The 7,500-nt window shown below is 45.0% G+C and overlaps 1 protein-coding gene across 1 annotated transcript in view; it reads right to left on the bottom strand.

The window, feature by feature from the left end:
• Positions 1–7,500, bottom strand: part of dysf (dysferlin, limb girdle muscular dystrophy 2B (autosomal recessive)) — a 155,531-nt gene that overhangs the window by 29,157 nt on the left and 118,874 nt on the right.

The raw sequence follows: 7,500 nt of genomic DNA, 5'->3' as shown, positions 1-7,500 counted from the left end.
AATAAAGTAATGGCGTGTAATGAGAATATGAAGTTAATTTATAAACTTCAACCTCACAAGCAAAGGCTAATAAAACTTGGAATGGATATTATATAAGCCCTTCTACTGAACAAATTGCTCACTCACCTTTGCCGGGGTAAAAGGATAATTCTGGAATCCGACAATATCCCAAACAAATTATCAGAGCTTTATTGATTACTGAGAGGAATCTGTCCTTTGGACGAACCATCTGTCCGACTCCTACGTCGTCGGAATTGGAAAATGGAGTAATGGACACAGGCAGCTATACTGTATCCTCTTAAGGTAAGACTGCTTCATGTGATGTGGTCAATATTATAAATTAATAGCGCGACATTGGAGTTGGCATGAAAGTCCAATAGGCAAAACTGTGGCCACACTTGCAAAAACGGCAAACACAGCTATTAATTCAGCGCTAAATGCAGTCAACTGAAAAAGAAAAATGGCACGATTGCAATTGATTTTGTACGAAGAATAAGGCATTCGAAGAAAAAGGCATATAATGACATATAAGCAAGCTTTGGTCCCATAAGTCATGTCTCTGAGCAGACTTGAGAAATAGCGGACCTCCCGCAAAATAGACCGACGGAAATAGATTGATGAATCAGACACGAAACGTAGGAATGTTCGTAAATGCCGGTACGTTCAAAATATGGGTGTAAACAGCTGAGTGAATCGGGCCCATTGTGTGTCCTTGCATGAGAGCATCAGATAAACGTCTTCGAGGTAATAGCTGCATCTTTACCGTTGGCCGCACAGCGTGTCAGTCCATCGTTTGACCAGGACGTGGTACTGGTTTAGGGTTGGGATGCGGAACCGGTAGGAACCGGATATATACGGTTCCATCACATTTGGAACCGTTTCCGGAACCGTTTTTTATACCAGTGGTTTTCAAACTTTTTTTTAATTTCAAGAACCACCATAACTCTGAGAGTGTACAAATGGAACCAACTGGACCTGTAAGGGTCCATTTCGAACCCCCTCAAGTAACCCAGAGGGTCCCTGTACCTCACTTTGAGAACCACTACAATACTATGTATGCAATACTGCATGTATGATTGAATTTGTGTCCTAAAAAATGACAATGAAGGACACAACGATGGATATATTATTTTAATATTCTGCAATCGTTAGAGGGAACCGTTAACTCCTTTAAAGGAACCGGAATCGTTAAAAATCCAAAAGGATCCCAACACTAGTCCTGGGTCGACGGCGCGCCGGACAAGACGGCGAAAAGAAGCGAGTATGTGGGGATGAAAAGTGGGCGGAAGATGTGGGAGGGGTGGGGGTGGGTGGGAAGGGGACAGAGGCAAGCTGAGGAGAGAGGGAGTGGGTGATGATGATGCAAGCGAGAGTCTAGTGTGGAAACACTGGCTCACAGCGAAACGCCACAGCGCCGCCGCACCAAGCCCACTACCAGGGGAGAAGAGGTAAGGACGAGGTGAAGGGGGGAGTCGGCCATGCAGGGAGGAGAGAGAGAGAGAGAGAGAGAGAGAGAGAGAGAGAGAGAGAGAGAGAGAGAGAGAGAGAGAGAGAGAGAGAGAGAAGGAGAAGGGGTAAAGGACCGGAGTGGGGTAACAGCGAGGGGTAAGCCAAGGCAAAGAGCAAGGAAGCTTGGAAACTGCAACTCATTTTGACAGCAGAAAATACAATTTACTGAGAGAGAGAGCTTGGAAGAGAGGGGGCGGGGGGGAGAGAGAGAGAGAGAGAGAGAGAGAGAGAGAGAGAGAGAGAGAGAGAGAGAGAGAGAGAGAGAGAGAGAGAGAGATTGGGGGGAGGGCAGAGAAAGGGCACAGACAAGGTGGTGAGCCAAGACAAAGTGAGGCTTGGAAATATTGTTTCACTTTACTATGACGGTAGCAAAGCTAACCGAACCTACTATCAGGGGAGAGGAGAGATCTTAGGATAATATACAGTGTTTCACAGGCCTGTTTCAAAACATAGGGTTACACAACTTGGCCAAAGAAATGTCATTTGAACATGTATTTTGGACAACCGCCGGACAACCACTTAGGCCCTATTTTATACGATGGTGTTGCATGGGGGCGAAAGTAGCCGTTCTGCTGTATGCATCACGATGCGACATGTAGCAAGCTTATTTCGACTATGTTTGAACATTTTGGGAAAAATGTGCGCGTAATGACTCGCCCAAAATAGGGACTGAAATAGGGGTTGAAAGTGCTTAACGCAACATGGAACTAAAGAAAGAAAGAAATAATAAAATGTTTTTGTCAAGCCAAATATTTGCATCATAGGGGCCTGCCCCAATAGCGCTTTCCTTGGGACAAAATGTTGTCAAATTAAGATGTTTTGTTATACAATGTTATTTGTTACTGGTTATTATATAACCAGTTGAAGAAATCGCAGTTTGGGGCTTTAACCTCTGCTTTTGTGAAATAATTTATATGAGACCATTAGGGTTTTAGGGTTCGCTGCTTATACTTGTATAAGTTAGTGCGGTATAAAACCGGCTTGATTCTTGATTCTTCTTGATTCTTTTATGGAAGACTTATGAACACGTATTATATTACTAGTTTGACCAATTCAAATACTCCTTAATCTTGAAATAAAATATGGACTTTACAGCCACATGGTGCAGAGCAGCGGTATTAAAGTCACAAGCCAAGAGAAAGATGGACTCCATGGAATCCAAATGACTGAAATCAGTCACGGCGACTGAGAACTTTAATCCACGTGTGATCCCAACAGTATGGGGGAGGGAGCTGTCTGAAAAAGCGTTCGGCCTCGGCGTTACATGGCCGCTCTGTGAACTGTCCAAGGTCGCAGTTTTTCGCTCTGTGTTTTGGTGTGTTTTTGCGCCCAGATAATCTCCAGTGTCTCCTCAGCCCTGAATTTGACCTAAACGACCGTAACAACTGTGTTTGACAGAAGAGTTAAGGCCCATGTATACTTCCGTTTGGAACAGATACTGTGTTTTATACAGCATGTTCAGAATGCAAGTGGGAAGTGGCATTGCTCGCATACTTTGTGCTATTTGCAAGTTGTGGGAAAGAAACGTTCGCATCTGTAATAGGGGATGGGCATTTGGACCTTTTTCGGTAAACGTTTAACCTTCTGATTGTGGGCGGTTAACCGTCTATGACCTCATATCAATAAATAAAGTTGCAGTCCTATGTGTGGGCAGTTCAAATAGGGCCTTAAGACATTTATTTACCAAGGAGAAGACAACCATACACAACTCTAACCAGCCACTGGCAACTCCACCCCGTGTCAACCACCCACCTATATCTCCAATCAAGCTGTCAACTCCTCCCCTGCCAACCCCGCGGTATTTAAACCCAGATTTCAAAAATGGCGGTGTGCATAGTTTCCAGTAACCATACTCCTGGGTTTATTCAATAACAACCGTAAACCTATTTTTGTTGGTCTTTCCTAGTGAAACATAGGCCTACATATTAGGTCTATATCTCATTCTGTAGCCTAATGTTGTTTTCTTCATTTCAAATGTGTTTTTCTTTACAAGATATTGTAAAATATTGTATGAGGAACAATTATAAATGATATTTAGGCTAAGTCATTTATTCCATGAATATTCTGTTAATATTTTATTTATTTTTATATGACTTAATTGCGGTTAAATTCGGTTAGCGACACACATTCCCTTCATCCAGGGTATGATTGATAGATAGATAGGTGGCGAAAGGAGAGAATGTGGGAGTGGGGTATAATACAGACGTTGAACTGACGCAAGGCTAGCGCTGGAAACGGTGGCTCAGTTTAGCATGACGCCATAGCAGACCAAACCAAACCTACTACCTAGGGAGAGACAGAGAGAGAGAGAGAGAGAGAGAGAGAGAGAGAGAGAGAGAGAGAGAGAGAGAGAGCGTAAGGGATTAGCGGAGGTGAAAGAGGGGGCAGTTGAGGTGGAGAGCAGAGGTGATGGTGAAGGGTGTGGGGGACGGGGGGGACGGAGGTATAGGCCAAGGGAAAAGGCTGGAAACAGTGGGTCACTTCAGTGTGACTACCTAACTGAACCCTTTACAGAGAGAGAGAGAGAGAGAGAGAGAGAGAGAGAGAGAGAAATGTCATAGACTGGACAAGCGAAGGAGCAGGGGAGACTTTTGTCAATACCACGAAAGAAATTCCATTTCAGCTTCACCCGGCTGATGGCTGCTCAGATGGTCACAATGAGCGCAAGGGAAGGCCTAAGGGTTTAAGTATCTTTCTCAGGGTCTTTCCAACATGAATACACGGGCAGGCCTGGAGGCGAACAGGTGACCTTTTGGTTACCAGACAGCCTCTCTACCCACTCAGCCACGGTCGGCCGTCTGATAGGAGGTGAGGAAGAAAGAAAGAGAGGGAGTAGTACTGCCTAGAGCAGGGGTGTCCAAACTTTTTTTTTTTTCAAATGGGGAAAATATGAACACACCTTAGATCTGACTGCATACTTCCAAACTGTACTGTTGTCACATACAAATGCATTGCATTACAACAATTGTATTTAACTCCAGTCTTTTGTTGTCAGCGTAGCCAAATGTAAGTCACTCACATGCACTGCATTGGTATTATATTTACAGATTAATATTGTCTTCTTAAAGAGATGTTGGGGCTTTGCTGCCTTTTATTGATAGCACTCAGCAGAGACTGACAGGAAACAGGGAGAGAGAGAGACGTGGAGTGACACGTAGCAAAGGCTGTCAGGGAATCAAACCTGCAACTCTGTACAGCATAAATGGTATGCACCTTAACCACTAGGCCAGCGACGCCCAAATGCATTGTCTTTTGTTCAAATGCCTGTGTAGTCAAAGATGTAAAACTAAAAAGGTCTAAAAATTAAAATGCCCTTTCTTTCACATTTTGAGAATGAAACAACAACAAGGAACAAGCAGTTCCTGAGACACAGCCTATCTGCAGGTTAATTTCAAAACACTGTATGAATTTCACGAGACACTACTGGCGGTGCCGTGTCATTGTTCCGACGGCGCATTATTCCGACGGTTACTAACCCTATACCTAACCCTGACCCTAACCTTAACCGCACGCGGAAGCCACGTAGTCGGAGTAATAAGATGTCGGACTTATGGGCAGTCCCCCTACTGGCAGGCCTCAAATAATACATTTCAGGGCTGGCCCCCGGGCCGTACTTTGACATAGCTGATCTAGAGAGAGATGGAGAGGGTGGATGTAGGAAAGGGTGTTTCTGAGAGAGGTGAGCCAAGTTGAGGAGCGGCCCGCTCTCACTTCGTTACGATGGGGTAGAAAAAAACCTCCTGACCAAACCTAGCGTCAGGGGAGAGAGAGGAAAGAAGAGACAGAAGACCTGGTTTGTGGAGAAGAGAGGTGAGGTGAGGGGGGGACATGAGAGGGGAGATGGAGAGACTGAGAGAAAGAGAGGATTGAGAGCCAAAATAAGGGCAAAGCTTGCTTTAATGTCTCAACCCCAAACCTTGAGTTATCTCTCATGTTGAATGAATTCACAACGTTTTTTCCCCCAACGCTCAATGGGTGTGTAAAAAACATCTGAAACAGCCTTCACGTGTACGCCTAGTTCAGACGACAGCATGCTCCTGGCTGCCACTTTGTCTCGTCGGAGAGCAACAGCGGAAAGGTGGAACGTTTGTCAACTTAGCTTCAGAGCTTTTTTGCTAGCTCTGCCTCCTGCCACCGCTAGGTACAGTAGCTCCTTGCCATAGACCAGTAGTTCTCAACCATTTCAGACAGTGACCCCCCTTAATGATCACATTTGAACTGGGGACCCCTCAACCATACAAACACTTGGAATGTAGTAGTTGAGGCATTACATTTAGTTTGACTCGGTTCGACAGATACATATTGTGAAAATCCGATCTCCAAGCTCACAGAGCCTTGTGTTGCGAGGTGTTGTGAGCTTGTAGATCGGCTATTTTCAAAAAGTGTGCCTCTTTCTTATATTATCTGACAATTTGACCAATGTTTGACCAGTTTTTATGGCATAGTGTGTTGATTATTATTTTATTTTTTTTGGTATTAAAAAGGTCACTTCACCATCATCTGGGGACCCCCTCCAAAATCATGTGGGGGGTCCCAACCCACAGGTTGAGAACCACTGCCATAGACAATGCATGGAACCATGTCGCTTCCTCGGAGCGTGGAACCCGAATACCGTTGATGTCAAATTTCAGACATTGAGTTTTGCAACGCAAACGCTCAACATAGCCCTGTCATTTTAACCAGTCAGGAAAGAACACTGTCTACATGAAAAATGGCAGTAATTATAGAAACGCTCAGCTGTGTTTGTGTTTGTTCAAAAAATCACGCTGAAAGTGATCCAAACGATATCGTCCACAGCGATTAGTTGTCTTTATAGTTGTGGCGTGGACGCTTGCCATCCATTTGAGTTAGAACCATTTTTAAAACCACAAATTTATAGTTATCGTGATAATCATCGTGCTTGGTGTGAATGGCCCTTACCCCTGCGTAGATCTAAGTGTGAGGAAATCAGTTTGGACTGACGCTTTCAGCACCTTCGCATAGATGTGTTTGGTTGGCGCGCCGGTCGTCCTGCATTATCCAGGAATTGAAGGGGAAAGTCTGTGGTAGAATATTGTCAGCCAAGACGCTGATGAAAGTTCAACATGATGACTCATTTCCCTTCAGGCATCACAGTTCTGAGACACCCCGTCCTCCCAAAGGTACAAGGGGGTCAGGATGTCGGGGGGTCAGGATAAATAGGGTATGGGTGATGAGAGTGTGGGTGACCAGCGGGTTTGTGTGATGAGTGTGTGTGGGAAAAGGAGGCAAAACGGCGGAACTTTCAACTCCAAAAGAAAGATGGAACATTGAAAGAAGCTGACATCATCGCTTAATTCTCCCGGGTGTCGCGCAAAAATGGCCGACCCCAGTGTTTAGATGGGACAATTCCTAAGGTCTGATAGACATGTAATTGACGTAAATAAACAGCCGTGGCTGCTGGGAGATTGGAGTGGGAAGTGGGATAAAAGCGGGCGATCGTTTTGGTGGGCGGAGGGTTTGTCAGGGGTGAGCGCAAAGGTCGAGGTCATCGCGTCACTATGACGACAAAGCAAACAAGGGATCGTGGCCTTTTCCCCATGAATATATCCTCCTGTGTAAGCTGGCGAATCCCAAACTCACCATGGATGAGTCATCAAAACAATGACAGAATGTCAGGTCAGTGGGTGTGAGAGGAGAGGAGAGGAGAGGAGTAGTCTTGTCTACAATTTTCGGATGTTACAGAGAGTCTGTAATTCCACCCCGTATTTGAAAACATATTTTTAGAATTTCAATTTCTTCAAACTTCTGCTTGATTTTCTAAAGGAGAGGAGAGGAGAGGAGAGGAGAGGAGAGGAGAGGAGATAGAGATTTTCCTTGGTTGGAAAATAAAGGATGGTTGATAATGATATCCTCATCTGTGTGTCTCTCTGTCCACAAGCACACGTGTGTTCTCACACGCATGCACACACACACACGCGTGCACGCACGCACGCGCACGCACACACACACACGCACACGCACACACACACA

Source organism: Gymnoscopelus microlampas (genome assembly GCF_963454915.1).
Source record: "Gymnoscopelus microlampas genome assembly, chromosome: 19".
Classification (NCBI taxonomy): Eukaryota; Metazoa; Chordata; class Actinopteri; order Myctophiformes; family Myctophidae; genus Gymnoscopelus; species Gymnoscopelus microlampas.
This window is presented reverse-complemented; position numbering and strand designations above follow the sequence as displayed.